Below are 19730 nucleotides of genomic sequence, written 5' to 3'. Positions count from 1 at the left end.
TGCATTTGAAATGAATTTGGCCCATCCCCAAGGTATCTCATTATGCATGTATGAATAATCTAAAATCTGAAAAAAACATAATACTGAAAATATTTCTGGTCCCAAGTAGTTCAGAAAAAAGACGTGTGATCAGTCTGTATTAAAAATAATAAAATATATGTAATGTGCCTGGCACATAACAGCTATGTGAGTACTTTTAATTACTACCACTACTATGATACACAAGACAAGCACTGAAGACTTAATGTTTTCACTACATAACAGAATATTAACCGTGACAATGTAAAACTGCTTGAATGACAGACATGGAAGATAAAATGAGAGCAGAAAAGGAAAGAATCTAAGGATACCTTAAACTTACAAAGTCAAGAATTAAGTGACACAGTCCATAGTTGGTGAAATAAGCAATCTTTCATTCAATATCCAGAAAATTATAAATGTATCCAAAAGAAAGAATTTTAAATGGTGTTGTATTGAGAGGAAAAGGAGACAGGGGAAATGGGTTCTATTTTCATGAAGAAATAGTAACATAAAAATACTTTGCAAACTTTGACAGCAACCTTAGAGCTTAGCAATGGTTAAGGAGGTTTCTTCTAGAAAATGTGGAGGAGACTGGCAAAGATTAGAATACAGGACTTTTTTTTTTTTTCTTAAACACTTTCCTTTGCATTTAAACCATGTACATAATTTAATATAAAATCAACTTATTCAGTCTCCTAAATGTACTTCGATGAGCTCTCCCATTTGATACAAGCATTTGCACTTCAGAAATTTTGTGACAGGCTGCATTAGAAAAGTAAAAAGGGAAACTATTCAACTATGTGACTAATATCTTATTATGTTATAAAAATATTTCAGGGGCTAGGGACTTAGCTAAGTGGTGCCATACCTGCCTTGCAAGCACAAAGTCCTGAGTTCGATCCCTGGTACCAGGAAAAAACAACAGCAACAATAAAAATATTTCAATTTGGGCCAGGGATTTATTTAGCTCAGTGGTTCCACCACCTGCCTCACAAGCGCAAGGTCCCAAGTTCGATCCCCAGTACAAAAAAAAAAAAAACAACTCAATTTTCCTTCTGACAGGGTTTTAATGTTATCTCAAGCAAACTACAACCAAGCACAAAGTTCCAAATGCAGCTTGGTACCCAGACTGTATTTTGAATTTTATATATTTTACTTCTACATTAATAGATGAATGTAAAACCAATAAATTATATTTACAATTGAGAAACTGAAACAAATGAAAACATTTGTATTTGTTCAGAAGTGAAGAAAGTAAAATCTCACTTTTCTAGCCTTCAGTTGGAAAGTATTAAAAGCAAAGCCCCTCAAATATTTTAATATTAAAATATTAAGTACTATATCTCCATTTAACTATGAAGCTTAAAATTTAAGGATCAACTGGCAAAAATGTCCAATATTTTACAAAACAATATTTCACAGAGACAAAATTTTAAAATGCCTTCCTTCCTAATGTAAGTAGCTTCAGTATAAAGTACTTTTCTTTCAGAATTCAATTTCATGCAAGACTCTATTTATATACTATTCCTTGAATTGTTATAGTTTAAATTCTAAATCACAATTAAGTACAATTAACAGTAACATATTTAGAAGGCTATAGTTTCAAGCAAACTTCTGTTTACTTTTGTGGACTGAAACAAGAAACTCAAAGTAATGATTATATCACTTCTCTTTCTAGGTTTACGTATATTTTTAGCTTTATATACAATCTGTTTTCTTAAATAAGCTTTAAAATATATTGGTCGGAATATTACACCCTTCTCTTTTTAGCAGCAGCTAGATTTCTCACAATGGGGCTTGATATTGGGCTGGGGATTTAGCTCAGCGGTTTTGCTGCCTGCTGCACAAGTGAAAGGACCCGAGTTTGATCTCCGGTATCAAAAAAAACCAAAAAACAAAAAAACAATGGGGCTTGATAAATAATTGTTACAGACAATAGTCAATCTTCAGTGCATACTACTAATCATTATGGAGTGGGTGAAGATGAAAAATACATTAAAATTTAGCAAATGTATATATTAAAAGCCCACAGGCTGGGATATAGCTTAGTAGTAAACACTTGGCTAATGTGTGTAAGGCCTTGGGTTCAATGCACAGTATATAAAAAAAAAAGAAAACCACAACTGAAAAATGGGAAAATACATTATCATAATTATGCTACCTTGTCACCTTCTGTCAATACATATTCAATGCATATTCACTGAGTCTCTAGCACAAAGGGCTGTACTAAAACTGTTAGACACATTATGGCTTCAGGGAAAATAGCCCTTCCAATTTGGATAATATGAAGCACTCTATAGGATGTTTCACTATGGCACAACTAAATATTGAACAATTTCTCTTCTTCTCTTCATTGTTGCACACTTATTAAAAGTGGGGAGGGGAATACAAGAATCAAGAGTACATGAAAGAGGAAAAGAGAAAATACTTAAAATGAGAACTATAAACCATAACCAAGCAAAAAAGGTAGAGTTGTCTGTTCTCCAGGACAGCTAAGACCAAACCTGGGACCTCCAGAGGCTGACCAGAGCGTGAGTCTTATAGGAGCCCAGGAGAAGTCTTTATGAATCTGATGCTAAAGCAAAGTGCTCTGAAGTCAATCCTCTGGATTCCCAAAGTTCACCTAAATGAAATATGATCATACAACTTAAAATAACTGTGAACACAAAGAAACAAGCCACCATGATGTGACATAAAAGTAAACTCATCAATTATATAAAATAGCTATATATGAAATATAAAAAGGAAAAATGTTAAGACTCTAAAAACTGACTGAGCAATAAGAAATAAGAATGACCAGGCAACTAAAAAGAAAAAAGTAAAACTTTAAGGAAGGGGGAAAAAAATCAAAATCATTGTTGGAAGCAGTATCTCAGAGAAATTAAGTAGCAAAATGAACACAGCTCAATAGAATAAGTAAAACAGAAGGCAGATATGAATAAACTGCTAGAAAATGCACACAGACCCAAGAAAATAGCAAACACAAAAGCTGTTAAAAAGTGTAGAGAATAAACATAACTAATAGTCTAACCAGAAACCTGGGGGGAAAAAAAACACAGACATCCAACAGCTGAGAATTTTCAGAAATGGTAAAAGTCATAAATCCACAGGAAAGAAATCAGTATATTATCCATAAATGACATATAATAGTATATAGGTAAATGAAAAAGAATACTATATTATAAAAACAGGAAGAAGACATGACCTGCTTTAAAAGAGTGACTGATAGGGTGGGGAATTTAGCACAGTGGTTCTGCCGCCTGCCTCGCAAGTGCAAGGTCTCAAGTTTGATCCCCAGCACCAAAAAGAAAAAGAGCAACTGATGTACTAGACGGAGCCAGAAGCTTACAGGAGCCAAGTGTTGCATTTTTGGCAGTTCTGTCAGCCAGTTTTTAACAATAAAAGCATTATATAAATGAAAATGTGCTGTATAAATTACACAAGGCAACTATTTATGTAAAATTACAAGTACAGAAATATTAAAAGCAGAGGTAATAGATCACTGACACTCATTACTTTCTAGTCCCTTTACTACTTACATGGTCAGTGCTGTTAAGGAACTACCTCTGCTGTATCAGGAGGTGCTGTTACTTCATAACTATGTGCTCTACTCAACTCTGAAATAGCAGACATCAGAAAGAACACCGTTTTTGTACCAGGGAAGTAAGCAAATGTTAAAAATCACAATTTTCCCTCCACAGAGACAGTTGCTCGTCATCTACTGCCACAACCCTGAATCAAAACAACACCAGAATTCACACTGGAAAAATATTTCCAAAGCACTGAAGGAAATAGGTAAAAACCCAGAATTGCATAGGCAACAAAACCACTTTTCATAACAGAACAAGAACCAAAACGTTCATAAATGAACAAAAATTGAGTTTATTGAAAGGAACTTTCACAAGGTTTTCCTCAGAAAGGAGAATGAACTCAAGAAGAAATTAGGGCAATATAACTGAATCAAAATTTTAAAACATTTTTGTATTTTTAAAGAAAATTCTACAGAATTGGAATTGTAAATACATACTTCTAAATAGCTCACAGGTTAAAGAAGAAATTAAAATGGAAAATATCATCTTACTGAATGAGTAATATACTATTAACACTTTTTGAAAGGTAAATAAAACAACATTTGAAGGAAAAAAATTTAACCTGTAGTGCTTTTATTTGAAAAAAATTGGTAAAAAATGATTTAGCAAATATAGACAAAAAATGGCATAATAGATTCAAGTGAAAAGGAAATCTACAAAATTCTAATGAAATACACAGCAAAGTCTAATAAAAAGATCTAATAAAAGCTGTGATCGCTTGTGAAAGACTGGTTGAAAAGGAGAGAAAGTACAAATAAACAGTAGGAAGAAAAAAAATACACCTATAAATACAGCACAGATAAAATAGATATATAAGCAATTTAATGCGAAAAGTTTAAAAGTAAATTTTTAGGAAAATATGGCTTACAAAATGACACTCCTGTCCCCTAAAAACTGCAATTAAGAAAAATATCTTATCAACGTTAAGTAGTTTAAAATCTTTCTGCAAAGAAAATATCAGACTCACAGGGCTGTAGACAAGTTCTAGGAAAAAAATCATTTCAGTCTTATAGAAACTCTTCTAAAAGACAGAGAATACTTATTTTATGGAGTTAATGTTATCAATGCAAAAATACCTGCCAGAAGAGTATGACAAAGAAACACACCAACCAAGGAAACCCAATGATATAAATGTAAAAATTATGAATACAATATTAGCACAATTAATCCAATTATAGGGGGAGAAACCTTAATATAGCAAGATCAAATTGGGTTTAATCCAAGAATTCCAGAATAGTTGAGCATGATAAAAATATTTATCAAGCACTACATTAACAGATTAAAGGAGAACAAACCATCTGTTAATCTCAAAAGACGGAGAAAACTTGTCTGATAAAATCAAAATCCATCTATAATTTTTCTAAAAATGAAAACAAACAAAATCTTTATAAAACAGGGTGTGCAGGAAAATTTCTTGAGAGTGAATAGCTACCAAATTCTCAAGCAAACATTTTAAATGATTAATTATTAGAATCAGTTCCTTTATAACCAGGAAGATCACTTTTTTCCTGGTCCTGCTCACAGTGGACCACAAAATGCAGTGGCAAAAAGGAACCAGAAAAATAAATGTCATTATTCCCATATGATATGATTAGCCCTGTAGAAATACAAAAGGACCTATATAGACTTAATCAGTTTAAGATGGCTAGAAGTAATAACAGCATGTTAAGATAAAATGTGTATTTATATATCAGCAACAAATAGGAAAAATTTAACATTCTATTGACAGTAAGAATAAAAAGTATAAACCAAGAATAAACAAAACATACAAATAGGTAGTAAACCTTTATCAAAAATTTAAAAACATTTAAGAAAGTTTAAATAAACTGCTACTCTGGGCTCACACATAAGACTATTCCCTCATCCACCGAACCCCAACAGTTTTTCAAAGAACTTAAATTGATCCCAAAATTTATATGAAAAAAAAGAATGGTGCATAACACTTGTCAGGCCAATAGTAAACCTCCTACTGAGAGGACAGTAATTACAACATTATGGTGTTGCTGAAAACATCAACAAACTGACCAATGGGACAAAAATCACACCCCCTCCCCAACAGGTTTATAGATGTATGAAAACCTGACATTTGACAGGGTAGGTCATTGGGGAAAGCACACACAGCTCAATAAAATATGCTGGGACTGGTTTTCTTTATGGGAAAAGATTTAAATTAGACTGTAAGCTCACACCATTCATAAAATTAATTCCAGATGTTTAAAAACATTTCAGTGTACAAAAAGAATTGCTAAAATATATCAGAAAAAAATCTACTAGCAGAATATCTATATGGCTTTGGTTGTAGCAGAATGTACTAAATGCGACACAAAAAGAATTAAACATAAATCTGATCACATTAAATTAAGAGTTTCCACCTATCAAAAGATAGTATGAAGTAAAAAGACGACTGGTGAAACTAGTACAAGATATCAGCAGTAAACATAACCCCAATGGACCCAAGTTTTAGAATCTAAAAAGGCTCCTAACAATAGAAAACATGAGCAGAAGACAAGAATACATATTTCAGAAAGAAGGAAATATGATTGGCTGCTGAAATATATGCTGAGTCTTGTTACTAATCACTGAGATGCAGAATCAGATTGTGATAAGATCCAATTTATGTACCTATTAAATGTGTCTATGTACACACGTACACACACACACACACACACACGAATAAGCCTGATTAGAAAGTAGAGAAACAGAATCTCTTTACACATCCTGATATGGGGCTCTAAATTATTACAACTAGTATATACAATACTGTAATTTAAAGCTCACTATGTAAATATCCTAGGGCCCAGCAAATTTCACTTACAGGCATATAACCTAAAGTAGCATTTCTCTGAACATATCCAGCAGATCAGCATTACTGTTGTTACCTGGATGCTAATTAAATTCCGATTTTCATGCCCACCTTAGACCTACTGAACAAGAATCTCTGCAGCAGATCCCAGAAGTATTCAACGCTATCAACTGCAACACAACACTTTTATTTTAAGAAAAACTCAACATTCCTGCTGTCACATCTAATAAGGGAAAGTCACATTCAGATTCAGTAGATACTTATTAAGATTCTATGAGCAAAGCACACATTATCTCATTTAATCCTCCTAAGAGTCCTGTGAGGTAGGTACATGACAATAAACAGGCAATCAAATACATTTTAAATAAATAAATGTTTGAGCTGGGCGTGGTGGCGCACGGTTGTAATCCCAGCACTAAGGAGTTCGAGTACAGCCTGAACTATGAGACCTTGTCTCAAAAACAAACAAACGTTTGAATAATTTTATGATACTAAAAGAGAAAGTTTTTATCTTATGCTATGTATTATAATTCTACTCAGAAGAGTAAGTGAAACAACACAGATAACTCTACAGTAAAGAATTATTTTATTCTATATATTATTATTACAAAAATTATGAGGCACTGACATCAAATCACCATTTTCTCTGAAAAAATTTTTGGTTAAAAGTGTACAGGGCAGGGTTAACCAATACAACATTTTTATATTACTAAAGTTTCTATTTTTCCTTGAAACTAGAGTTAGTTCTGTGTAAGATACCATATTCTTTAGGGTAGAGGGAAGGCAGAGCTATCCTAACATAAGAAATTATCAAGGGGAAAAAAATTTGTGACACATTTTGTCCATGCAATCCAATAAAAACTATATTTTAAAAAATGCACAATCCTTCCTAGCATGCATGAAGTCCTGGGTTTAGACCCAGAACTACATAGAAAAAATTAAAAAAAAAAAAAGCCAAACCAACCTTTTTTTATTGGACACAGACTAATGTAGGTGAACATACTCAGGGAGATGGCTGCCTTTCAAAATTACTTTGTCCTTTACAAAGAACCATTTCCTATCAAGGGGCTCCCACAAATGTACTCATATGCTTTCTCTGGCCTTCTACAAACATGATTTACTGTCGTATACATCCAGCACCTGGAACAATGATTGACTCTAATAGGTGAATAGGTATCTGTCTTTGAATAAATTGGCACACTTATTCAGCACTTAGTATATAGTAGGCACTGGGGAATGTCACATCAAATATGTTATAGCCCTTATCCACACAGAACTAACATATTAGCTACAACAGCTTAAAGCCCGTATCACCACGTGCACAGAGATTCCATTTATCAAAATAAAGTGTGCCTTTCTTCTTCCTGAACAACTCCATTCAAAAGCTGTTCAGTAGAGCCAAACAATGTGGCCACATTGAAGGGAGAGGAGGTCAGGGAAGAAGAAGCATCTGTACAGTGGCCAATGGCCCCCAGAAGGTATGCTAGCTGGAGAGATGGTTTAACACAGGTCTGGAACAAGGAAAGTGCAAATGAGCCTGGAACAGCAAAAGTATGAAAGTATACAAAGACAGTAAGGATCAAAAGGGTACAGAAGCCAGGTATGCTGGTGCACCCCTATATTCCAGTCGTCTGGGGGACTGACACAGGAGGACCACAAGGTCAAGCCAGAGCGAGCAACTTAGTGAGACCCTGTCTCAAAAAATAAAAAAGGGCTGGTGATGTAGCTTAATTCAAAGGCCCCCAGGTTCGAACCCCAATATCATGAAATAAGTGAAGAGCACAGACACTAGATTAAAGGGGCTCCCACTGGCCAAGTACAAAAATAAATCTTGTGAGCAATGGATTATAACTCATTGAAAAAATATAAACCCACGAGTCTGTGGTGACATAATAAATATAAGAATAAACTCATTTTTGAGGTATAACAGAATATTTACATTTTCTCAAAATACTTCCCAGTGGAATGCTTTATGGCAAAAAGAAGAGAAAGCAATGTGACAACGGAGAAACCAGGCTGACACCACCGTGATCATGTGACTGGAGTTAATGCAGCAGTAATGGTGTGCCAAGATTTATGATCATGGAGCGTGACGCAGTGAGTAAAACCAGCACCAGGTCTGTGATGCTCCTGCCAGATGTACGACTTCAGCCTAGATGCAGAAAGACCATGCACACCCAAGCTGAGAGCCATCTATTAAATAAGTGGCCTGAAGTGTCCGACTTTTCGAGTTCATAAAAGTCAAGGAAAGATTCAGGAACTACTCCCAACTGGAGGAGGCTAAGAAGTGACAATTAAATGGTAAGTATGATTCTAGACTGGAATCTTCTGCCATACAAATAAAGAATATTACTGGAACAATCTTCAAAATGTGATTAGGATTTGAGGACAGTTATATTATAACTGTGATGGTTACACTGTATCCTATAATGGATTGTTCTGTTTGTAGGAAATAAATGCTAACATATTCAGGGACAATGGAGCATCATGCTGGCAACTTAAATGGGTCAGGAAAGAAAAGTCCTTTGTATTGTGATTGTGACTTTTCTATAAACGAGGTCATTCCAAAAACTTTTAACTGTAAAACTGAAATAAGTAATAGTTTTTGGGAAAGCCCCCAATGCTTTGGTCTATGCCCAATGGGCTAAGACCTTGGAAGAGAATTTAAATCAGTGTCTAAGAAAGTTTGTTAAAATTCATTCCACTGCTGTCTCTCCAAGAACCCATAACATACTGAGCAGACCTAAACTGTGTTATGTTATTGTAAGTGCAGTCTCATAAATACCATCCCCAAAGGGATCAAGACTTCCTCATATACAAATCAGATTTGTCAATTAAATCAAGGTGGTTTTTGATACAGAAAAGGCAGTGACTTGCTTTCAAAAATGCCAAATGAGGTTGAACCTCTATACCATGCATAAAGAAGCAAGCAAAAAGCAGACAGTGTCTGAACTCTTCTCAACTAAAATATACTGTCTCCATCTCAGAAAAAGACTATACACTTGTAATATAAATTCAATGTTATATTTGGGAAGAACTTTTCTATGAGTTACTTGAGAAAATCAACTCTACTTCGTAGGATGTGTGCAAAATTAAGAAAATTTTACACACTTTAACAGATTTAAACAGAAGATCAGCTTTCCAAAGTAAAAAATGCTGCTTGGACCATCCACTCTTGGGGTCTTTATGGGTTCTCAGAGACTACTCGGGGTGGGAAGAGGAGGCAGGATCCAATAAAAAAATTTGCTAGCAACCCACTAAAAGCCCCAGATACCTGAAAATACCACCACTTTTTTTTTTTCCTGAAAGCACACCAGGTTAGCTGGACTGATGACCAGGAATTTCTTTTCCATCCTCTCCTACTTTCTTCCTTCTGACCCTCTCCCTCTTTTGTCTCTCCCTTCCCCTTCCTTCTTTCCTTCCTTCTTCAAAAACTGAGCTGTATTATTGTGGTCATCTGAAAAGATGAGAATTTATTATCTCTTGAAAAATGGGCAAGGATTGGGATTTGGTCTTTTCCCATCCTTTTCCTTTCCCTTTCCTTCACTTTTCTTCCTTTCCCTTCCCCCCTGGCCCATTCCACTCTGCCTCTCCTTTCGTCTCACCTTTTTGTTCCATCCTGCCTTGCCTCTCTTTTAAGAAACTGAGCTGTATTACTTTTATCCCCTGAAAACACAAGGATTTATTATCCCCTGAAAATTGACCAAGGGATGGGATGTGGTAGAAACCCAAAGTTTGCTCATTCATCGTGTACCCAGAATCTGGCATTAAGTATCACCTTACAACAAGTCCTCAATATTTAATGAAAAGTACTTATATTTCTTACTGATAAGACAAGTGCTACATTTCTAAAAATAAGACCTTATAGAGAGGAACTTATTTTATTTTGTTGTTTTGAAATGCATTATGTACTCACAGCTTCCTGCATAAGAAATGGGAGGAATAAAGGATGGTATCTGAAAACAAGAAGGGATAGGGCAAGACTTCAGGATGTCCTCTCAAAATTGATTTCAGAAGTAAAAGTAGTTTTGTTTAGGGACCTTCAATCTAAGAAGCAAGAAACAAAAGGATAGAAATTTTCTGCCAAAAGCCTTCACCAAACCTGAAAAACATTTAGAATCTCCTGGGCCTGAACTACCTATCCTAGATTCAAATATCCTGTACTATTTTCAGTCCATGAATCTGGATTTTAGATTGTGTGTAAATGAGGGAGGAAGAAAGATGACTACCAAGAAGCAAAAGTAGCTTCCCCGAAGGCATGGCAACTCAGCCACAGAGAACTGATTTTAATAAAGCATATTACTATCCTACTTTGTCACTCATCATCAGCCCATTTTCCTACCCTATGGAAAAAATTTTAATATCAAAGCACTCAAAGACTCACCACTACCCCAGGACTTATTTGCATCTCTACTCTCAAAACCTCCTAGATTACAAAGATATTTGTTGATTTTATTATAGGCTTTTTATATATTGGTCAATGCCAAGGAAAACCATTTCTAATGCATATCCTTGCTGTTCAAATGAAAAAAACAATGACTACAAAAATTCTGCTTGCCTCTATGGAAAATGAAAATTTAACCAACCCTCAACAGATAAATTGATAGTGGCTTAAGAATGGCTGAGGGGAGGGAGCTTTCTAATTATCATTTTTTCACATATAAAGGGGTGATCAAAAGATAGTGTTTAAATTGTTTTAAAATTATTATCTTAGACTGCCTTCATCACCCCCACGCTCTGCGCATGCATACCTGCGGGCGGTCCCTTGAGGCAGTTCCAGGCACACTGCGCTTTGCGGAACCTGTGACAGATACGGCAGGAGCACCCTGAGGTAAGAGGCATCGCCTTGTGCTGGCCATCCGGGCTGTGGGGTGTGCAGCCGGCTTCCTCTTTCAGGAGTGCCAGCAGCGGCCCAGGGTGCCAAGAACCTGGCCTGCAGTGGCAGGGGGCGGCCCCGAGCCCAGACCCGGTCTCTGAGGGACCAAGGGGCGGCCTGGAGGCTGAGAGCCTTTCCTTCACCTGAGGTTTGTCAGTTTGCTCCGCTTCGGGCTTGGGTTTTTTTTCCTTCTGGTGAATGTGTACTCTATCAACAGGCACAGGTATCATAACGGACTGCACAAAAAAAAAAAAAAAAAAAAAAAAAATCCAAACAAAACCAGCGATTTCAGCTGTTTGGGTGCAGGCCCCTGCTCAGTGTCGGGCTGTCAGTGTGCATCTCTGGGAAATAGCGAGGCCTGAGCGTTTTGCTCCCTAAGGGCTTGGTTCTCACTCCCCAGGCCTGGCTTCCTCCCCAATGCTTCCAGATTGATTCCTGGAAGTTTGGCGGATGTTCATTGGGACATCAGGAAGGAGCCATTATAGATTCTAAAAATATTTTCCCATTCTCTATGGGAAAAAGTTATGTAAAAGTTTTGTTTCTGTTTGGATTTATTTGGTAAAAACTCAGCACTATAAACCCATATCAGATACAAAAAGAAAAAGAAAAACAAAGCTAGAGTAGTTAAAGCATGAGTTGTGGAAATCAGTTTGTGGAAACATTAAAAAAAATTAGTTATCCCAAAGCTGATTTTTTTTTTGCTTAAATTCTTTTATTGGTACATTTTACATATACACTATGTTTACATTTACCATTGGGTACTTGTAACTGTACATGATGTATCTTGGTTCTTATTTTTTCCCTATTCCCTGTCCTCCCTTCACCCCCTCCACCCTTCCCTATTTACAGACACTTTATTTCCATTTTTTTCTTTTCTCATAATTTTTCCTTTCCCTTCTTACCTTTCCCCTAACCCTTTGGACCTTTTCTTCCTATTTCAAATTATCAATTATTTTACACTTTCAGTTTCTCACACTGGAGAAACAATTCGGTATTTACACATGTGTGTCCTATTTATTTCACTTAAGAATATGGCCTCAATATGCATCCATTTAGCTATAAATGTCTCTAGTTTTTCATTCTTTATGGATGAGTAGTACTCCATTTTATAAAAAAAAAAAAAAAAAACCCACATCTTCTTTATCCAGTTTCCAGTTGATGGGCACTTGGGCTGTTTCCAAGCTTTAGCTATTACAAACTGTGCTGCTATAAACATGGGTGCACATATATCACTGTGGCATGATTCTTTTAATTCTTTTGGGAAGATACCCAGCAGGGGAATAGCTGGGTCAAATGGGACCTCTAGTCCTAGTTCTTTCAGGTATCTCCATACTGATTTCCACAGTGGTTGCACCAGTCTGCACTCCCAACAATGCAGAAGGGTTCCTTTCTCCCCACACCCCCGTCAGCATTTGTTATTGGTTGATTTCTTGATAGCAGCCATTCTTTCTGGGGTGAGGTGGAATCTCAGGGTTGCTTTCATCTGCATCTCTCAAATGACCAGTGATGTTGAACATTTTTTAGTATGTTCATTTGCTGCTTTTACTTCTTTGTCTGAGAAATGTCTGTTCATTTTAGATGCCCATTTTTGAACTGGGTCTTTATATTTGGGGGGTCTGATTTTTTCAGTTCTTTATATATTATAGATAGTAGACCTTTGTCTGAGGTACAGCTGCTAAAAGTTTTTTCCCACATTGTAGGTTGTCTCTTAGCTCTGTTGGTGGTTTCTTTTGCAGTGCAGAAGCTTTTTAATAAGATATAATCGCAGTTGTTGGTTCTTTGTGCTAGTTCCCATGTTACTGAGGTTTTGTTCATAAAGTCTTTTCCTATCCCAATGTCTTCAAGAGTTCTACCTCACTTACCTTTCAGCAAGTTTAGTATTTCTGTATTACCATTTAGATCTTTAATCCACTTCGATCTTAGTTTAAGTCCATGGTAATAGGTATGGGTCTAGTTTTAATCTTTGGCAGGTTGAGATCCAGTTTTTCCAACACCATTTATTAAATAGGCTATCTTTCTTCCAATGAGGGTGGTTGGCTCTTTTGTCAAAGATGAGGTGGCTGAGTATGTCTGGAGTTGTTTCTACATCTTCTAACCTATTCTAGTGATCCTCAGGTCTATTCTTTTGACAGTACCATGCTGTTTTTATCACAGTAGCCCAAAGCTGACATTCTTAATGGAGAAGATTTTGACTGGCTGTTTGAGACTGAAGATGAATCATTTTTTAAATGGTTTTGTGGGAATGTGAGTGAACAGAATGTATAGTCAGAAAAAGAGCTAGAAGCTTTTAGCATTCTTCAGAAATCAGGCAAGCCCATCCTAGAAAGGTTAGAATTGGATGAAGTTCTTAAAACCTGTAAAACTTCTGATTTGAAGACACCTAGACTGGATGATAAAGAGCTTGAGAAATTAGAGGATGAGGTTCAAATGCTGCAGAAATTAACCTAAAAATTCAGTGACGTAATAAATGCTAACTGATGACTTCAGTATCTAGCCACAAATCTCTGAGGTTAAGTGCTGACCAAGAAGAAGCCACTAAAAAACTGAAGCAGAGTCAAGGAATTCTGAATGCTATGAATACCAAGCTCAGTGATGAACTTCAGGCTCTTACCAACAGAGTTACTAAATTGATGATGTTCTTCAGACATTCTAACTTGGGCCGGGGATTTAGCTCAGTGGTTCTGCCTCCTGCCTCTACAGCGCAAGGTCTGGAGTTTGATCCCCGGTAACCCCCCCAAAAAAACAAAAACAGACATTCTGACTTAAGTCAAGAGGCAAATCTCATGGTGTTTTTATCTTGGTTTTCCATGGAAAAATATCTAAGCCAAGAAGAGCAAAGCACAGCAACATTAACTTTGTATACCAAGAAGCAGTTCTTTCAGGGTATATATGAAATAGCTGAAAGCTCGAAGAAAATGTTCAACTTTTAGATAAACGAACATCATCTATATGAGATAAATCCTTGAGGAGAGATGACTAGAGATGGCTAGACTGCAGCTAGCATACATCTGTGCTCAACATCAGTTAATTCATTTGAAAGCAAGTAATCTCAGCATGAAGTCGAGTATAAAGTGGGCAGAGGAGAATCTTCATAGCCTAACCAGCAAGGCCTGCTGGTAATGAAATTTGGATGCCAAAATTTCTAACTTAAACAGTGAGATTCTGAAACTTGAAGAACAAATCATTGATATAAAAGACAAAAGTTTGGCTACTGAGATAAAAGAGAATGTTCAGTTATTGAATATGCCAGTTGTAAAGGGAGATTTTGACCTGCAGATTGCTAAATAAGATCATTACACAGAAAGACAAGAGTTAGTTTTAAATCAGTTAATAAAGCAAAAGGCATCATTTGAACTTGTACATTTATCACATGAAATTGAATTGAGGAAGCATTGGGACACATATCCCCAATTTGAAACACTGGTTCAAGAACTTAGTCAAAATAACATGATGCTCTTCCAGAGATTAGAAATGTTAAAAAGACCCATCATTCTCTTACCAGATAAATCCAAGGAATACCACTGATATCAAGGACTATTCTACTCAAAGGCTTTATCAACTTTTAGAGGGAGAGAATAAGAGAAAAGAATTGTTTATAACTCATGGAAACCTAGAGGAAATGGCTGAGAAATTGAAACAGGATGTTTCTTTAGTACAAGATCAGTTGACAGTATCTGCTCAAGAACATTTTTTATTTTTGTCTAAACTGAAAAATGATGTGGATGTTGTTTGTGATGCTTTGTATCAAGAAAGAAATCAGCTTTTGCTTAGTGATCAGGACTTAAGAGAGCAGTTTCATCAAGCTGAATCCCAGCTGAATAAGCTAAATCATCTCCTTACTGATATTCTTGCTGATGAGAAGACAAAAAGAAAAATTTTGACAACTAATAAATTGCATCAAATGGAAAGAGAATTATATGTACATTTTTTTAAAAAATGGAAACTATCTGAAAGATATTGTGGAAAACCTAGAAAACCAATCAAAAATTAAGACTGATGGTCTTAAAGATTGAAAATAACTAAAAGCCAAATCTTTATTAAACATGCTATATTTTAATGTTTTATGTATTAGAATGTTTCTAATAAACACTATGTTTTAAAATTTTTTTTTAAAATTATTATTGTAAAAGTAGTAAAACTTTACAGTAGTAAAAATTTTAATTTAAACATTTACTATATTTCTTGATCACCCCTTGTTGATAAAACATTTACGGCAATTTCTGTCAAATAAAAATATCACCGTGTGTCCTCAATCACCACATCTGACACTGTACAACTTCTGGCTCTTGCCCAAAGTCAAAATGACCACGAAAGGTAAGCATTTTGATTCAATTCAGGATACTGAAGCAGCCACCTCAGCACAACTAAAGACAATCACACAGATGACTTCCTAGAGCTGTTTCAGAAAGTGGCAAGAACAGTAAGATAAAAGCGTTTGAACTGTGGGGTAGTATTCTGAGGGGGATTAATGGTGATGTGTCTTTTGCTTTCATAATCTTTTTCATTTAAAATTCAGTGTTTAGGGCCAGAGATTTAGCTCAGAGGTACCGCACCTGCCTTGCAAGCACAAAGTCCTGAGTTCAATCTCTGGTACCGCAAAAAATAAAAAAAAATAAAATTCAGTGTATATTTATTCTACCATGTAAACCACATTTTAACTAGCATGAGAAATACAGTAAACTTGAGTCTACACATGTAATTAAGTCTACAAAGCAATAAACAGAAGGAAAAAGTCTTCTACTGACTAACAATGAGCTGTTCTCTGACCTGATAGTTTACTCATGTTGTCTTCAAGAGACTGTTACGTTGGCTCTAAAAATACATGGGAAGTGGCTCTGGGAATGTTTCATTTTCAATTCCTTTCTTCTTTTAATTGCATTTCTAAAAGAAAACAAGCAGGCGAGGGGTATATCTCAGTGGTAGAGTACTGGCCTAGCATGCATGAGGTCCTGGGTTCAATTCCTAGTTCCACCACACAAATAAAATGAAATGCAATGCAATGCTGGTGTTACTCTCTGTTACTACAGAAAGAACATGCAAGAACAGTGAATGAAATCCTGGCTCAGCTATCTCTTGTTTGACAATACCTTCAGCTCTGATGCCTCTGTTTATTTATCCGTAAAATGGGCAGCTTGACCTACGATATAAAAGAACCTCTTCAGCTATAAAACTATGATTTTACAGCCATGAAAACAGTCACTAATCTGCTTTTCTAGAATCTAAATGTTTTATAAATAATAAAAGTGCTAATGGGTTTTTTCTATATAGGAATCACTGTGCTAGTGACTTCTCCTGTATTATCTAAATGCACCCTCATAATTATGACACCCTGCTCCTATTAGATGCTACAACATCCCAATTCACAAATAAGCAGACAGACAAAACCCAGAAAGGTGTTTAAAGTCACATAACCATTGAGTGCCAATGCCAGTACCTAACAAGAAGGCCTGTTTCACGAGTCTGGTCTTCTGACCCTTCAATGTCCAGGCTTCTGTTTTTGGAATACCCATAGTAATGGAACATAGTAATATTTTTTCTCTTTGAATTCTTGTCTCTTAAATTTTTCTAGGTAACATATATGAATTTCACACAAAAATTGCAATCTTTAGCACAAATGGTTAACTGCCGAGCCATATTCACTGAACTAAAAGAAACCAGAATAGGTGCATGGAAAATCGGGTGGCAAGCAAGCCATCTCTGCAGCGATAAATCTCAATGACTCACTTAGTGTTAATATGGACAAAATACAGCATTCAACCTAGCAATGTCCTCCAGATGGCCACATCCTGCACCACTCTGCAGGACAGAGGCACAGACACCTCCGACTGCCACGCATTTCCACTCAGGAAACACGAACCAGAATAAAGATGTGATTATACCTCTGTCTTAATTAAAAAGAACTGAAGTCAAAACTGGGTATATGAATCTCGAAAGTCTCTTCAGAAAAATAAAAAGGACACAAGAACAGAATTCAGATAAGATTATTCCGGGAGACAGTGCAGAGTGAAGGAAAGAAGCTCAAGATTATTGATCCCAGGGCAGATGTGACAGACAAAATAAACTAGAACCTCTTTATCAAGAGCTGGAAAAGAAATCCAGGAAGAAAAAAGGCCCAAAGAAGGGACAAGGGAAATAAGTTCAACATAAATTGTTCCAGAATAGTCCTGGGACCCTGAGAGTAGCCAGATCAGATAAAGGGCATCTCAGCACCGAAACACAGCAGAAGGCACTCTTATACAATGGTGTTCCACAATATTCCTGACAAGGAGTTCAGGATGCTCCCCTTGCTGAGTATTCAGAGCTCAAAACTACCAGGAAAGAAAACTGTACTTTATGCAGTCTTTTAAAAATAACATGTTTCTACCCTTTGTGTGAAATTCAGTGTCTTCTAGTTTTTACCGGCTTGTTCTTTCAAATAGCCTGGTCTAACAGTCACTGCAGGTGAATTCCTCGTTTAAAACAATGATCTCACCACAAGTCCTCTTGCTCTCTGTACTTAAACCAGGCCTTTATAGATCTCTGTGGATGTCGAATAATAGTTTCATAAGCTAAAATCATAAACCAGAGTGGAGTAACAAGAGGCAAGACTGAACCACTGAAGCACATAGCTATTCAAAACTGGAATGCCCTGAAAAGGAATTTTAAAGAAAACTTTGTTATTTCCCCAGAAAACTCCTGTCTAGACTATCTTAGACAAAGTATTTTTATTTTAACATCAAAATCACCTTTCTTTTTGGATCTAAAAGTGGTGCCACTGCCAACTAAATTTTATTATACCTCTGTCTGACTCTAACTGTAGTTGAATGGACCAATTTGTTTTACGGACAGGACATCCTTATTTTACTCAATCTTTCCATTAACAGCTTTTTTGTATTTTTTTTTTTGGTACCAGGGATCAAACTCGGGTCCTTGAGCTTTGTGCAGCAGGCAGCAGAACCACTGAGCTAAATCCCCGGCCCAAGGAAATAATTTTTTTGCAAAGAGAGTAATTTTTTTCTTTTTTTGGTACAGGGGGTCAAACTTGGGTCCTTGTGCTTGCACAGCAGGCAGCGAAACCACTGAGCTAAATCCCCAGCCCTTTTTTGTATATTTAACACTTTCACACTAACCACAAGCCCCCAAACTAACCTGGAGGTTGGTGAATGAGAATGATATTGAGAAAGATAAACCATAATCAATACCTGCAATAATCTGTATTAAAATATATGTATTTCCAAATAACTGAGCTGTTATGGTCCATCCATTCTCACAAAAAACTAGATCACCAGAATTCTTATCAGAACCACTAAGTGAAAATCTCAAATTTGTACAAAAACTGTTTTTTTATTCTTAAAGTTATTATTGTCTTTAGGTCTTAAGCCATGAACTTTAATTTTCAGAAATAACCAAAAAGGGAAAATAAAAACAGAAGCCATAGAATTCACTGTAAGTTCTCACCATCCAAAATTTTTATATCAATCCTCTGAAGTATGAGGGTATGTTTAAAGAATAAGTATAAAAATAAGGTCATATAATTTAAAACTTGTAATTTATGCTTACTAAATTAAGTGTAAAATGTAAACATTCAGTGGCATCTTATCTACAAATCAACACCCTGTAGAATATAGAAATACAGTCACAGGGGAGATCATCATGATTTATTTTCCTCTTTTTTGCTTTTTCTATAAAGTCTATATTTTCTAAAGTTAGCAACTATAGATTTTTAAATCAGCTGGGAAATTATATTCCTTCTTGAAACTAAAATTTGTTTCTTCTAATAGAATATTATTATGTCAAAGACCTTGAAATGGAAACCTTTTATTTTCACCTTCCTAGCTAACAAAATCCATCCTTAACCCACAGCGTAATAAATCTATAGGAAAAACGAGGTCATGTCAATAAATAAAAGAATTATTTGCTGACTGCTTGTGTACATTTTACTTAATAATCTCAAGTGGAAAGAAGGGGATTTACACCAACCTTATCTTAGATTTGTACCAATCTAAACTCCAAGGTAAATAAGCAGCACATCAATGAACTGAATCTGTGCCTTCAGATATCAAAGCAAACATTCTTCCTATTACACCATGACTGTGCCCTTGTGGTAATAAAGATTGTTATATTAAACCACCTACTATCTATCCTCACTCCCTGGAAATGTATTGCAAATGTGTTTCAGGAGTTTCAGACACTTATTTTTTAAAGTGCTACCTTCAAATCCTGATCACTGTCAGTTTTTCTGATAACTTATAGAACAAGAAAACCAGAATGTGAATCACAACCTTCCTTCACCTTCTCGTTACCTCCAACCCCCAAACTACTCTTACTCAACACTGCAGAGCATGAACCCTCAAAAATATCTGGGAGGGACCACTGGAATAGGCAGCTTCTCTCATAAGCAACCTCCTTACCAACCTAGATGTAAGAAAACTGACCTAGTTATATAAAATAAACTCCATGT

At 35.9% G+C, this 19730-nt stretch overlaps 1 protein-coding gene and 1 pseudogene across 4 annotated transcripts in view; one reads left to right on the top strand and one right to left on the bottom strand.

The window, feature by feature from the left end:
* The window catches only part of Mllt3 (MLLT3 super elongation complex subunit), a 334605-nt gene that overhangs the window by 124818 nt on the left and 190057 nt on the right, over window positions 1-19730 (bottom strand). The gene's annotated exons all lie outside the window — the stretch shown is intronic.
* Window positions 11922-15303, top strand: LOC106008799 (HAUS augmin-like complex subunit 3; annotated as a pseudogene).

Source organism: Heterocephalus glaber, unplaced genomic scaffold (assembly GCF_053883595.1).
Source record: "Heterocephalus glaber isolate CG9 unplaced genomic scaffold, H.glaber_assembly_v1.0 deba00001481, whole genome shotgun sequence".
NCBI lineage: Eukaryota > Metazoa > Chordata > Mammalia > Rodentia > Bathyergidae > Heterocephalus > Heterocephalus glaber.
This window is presented reverse-complemented; position numbering and strand designations above follow the sequence as displayed.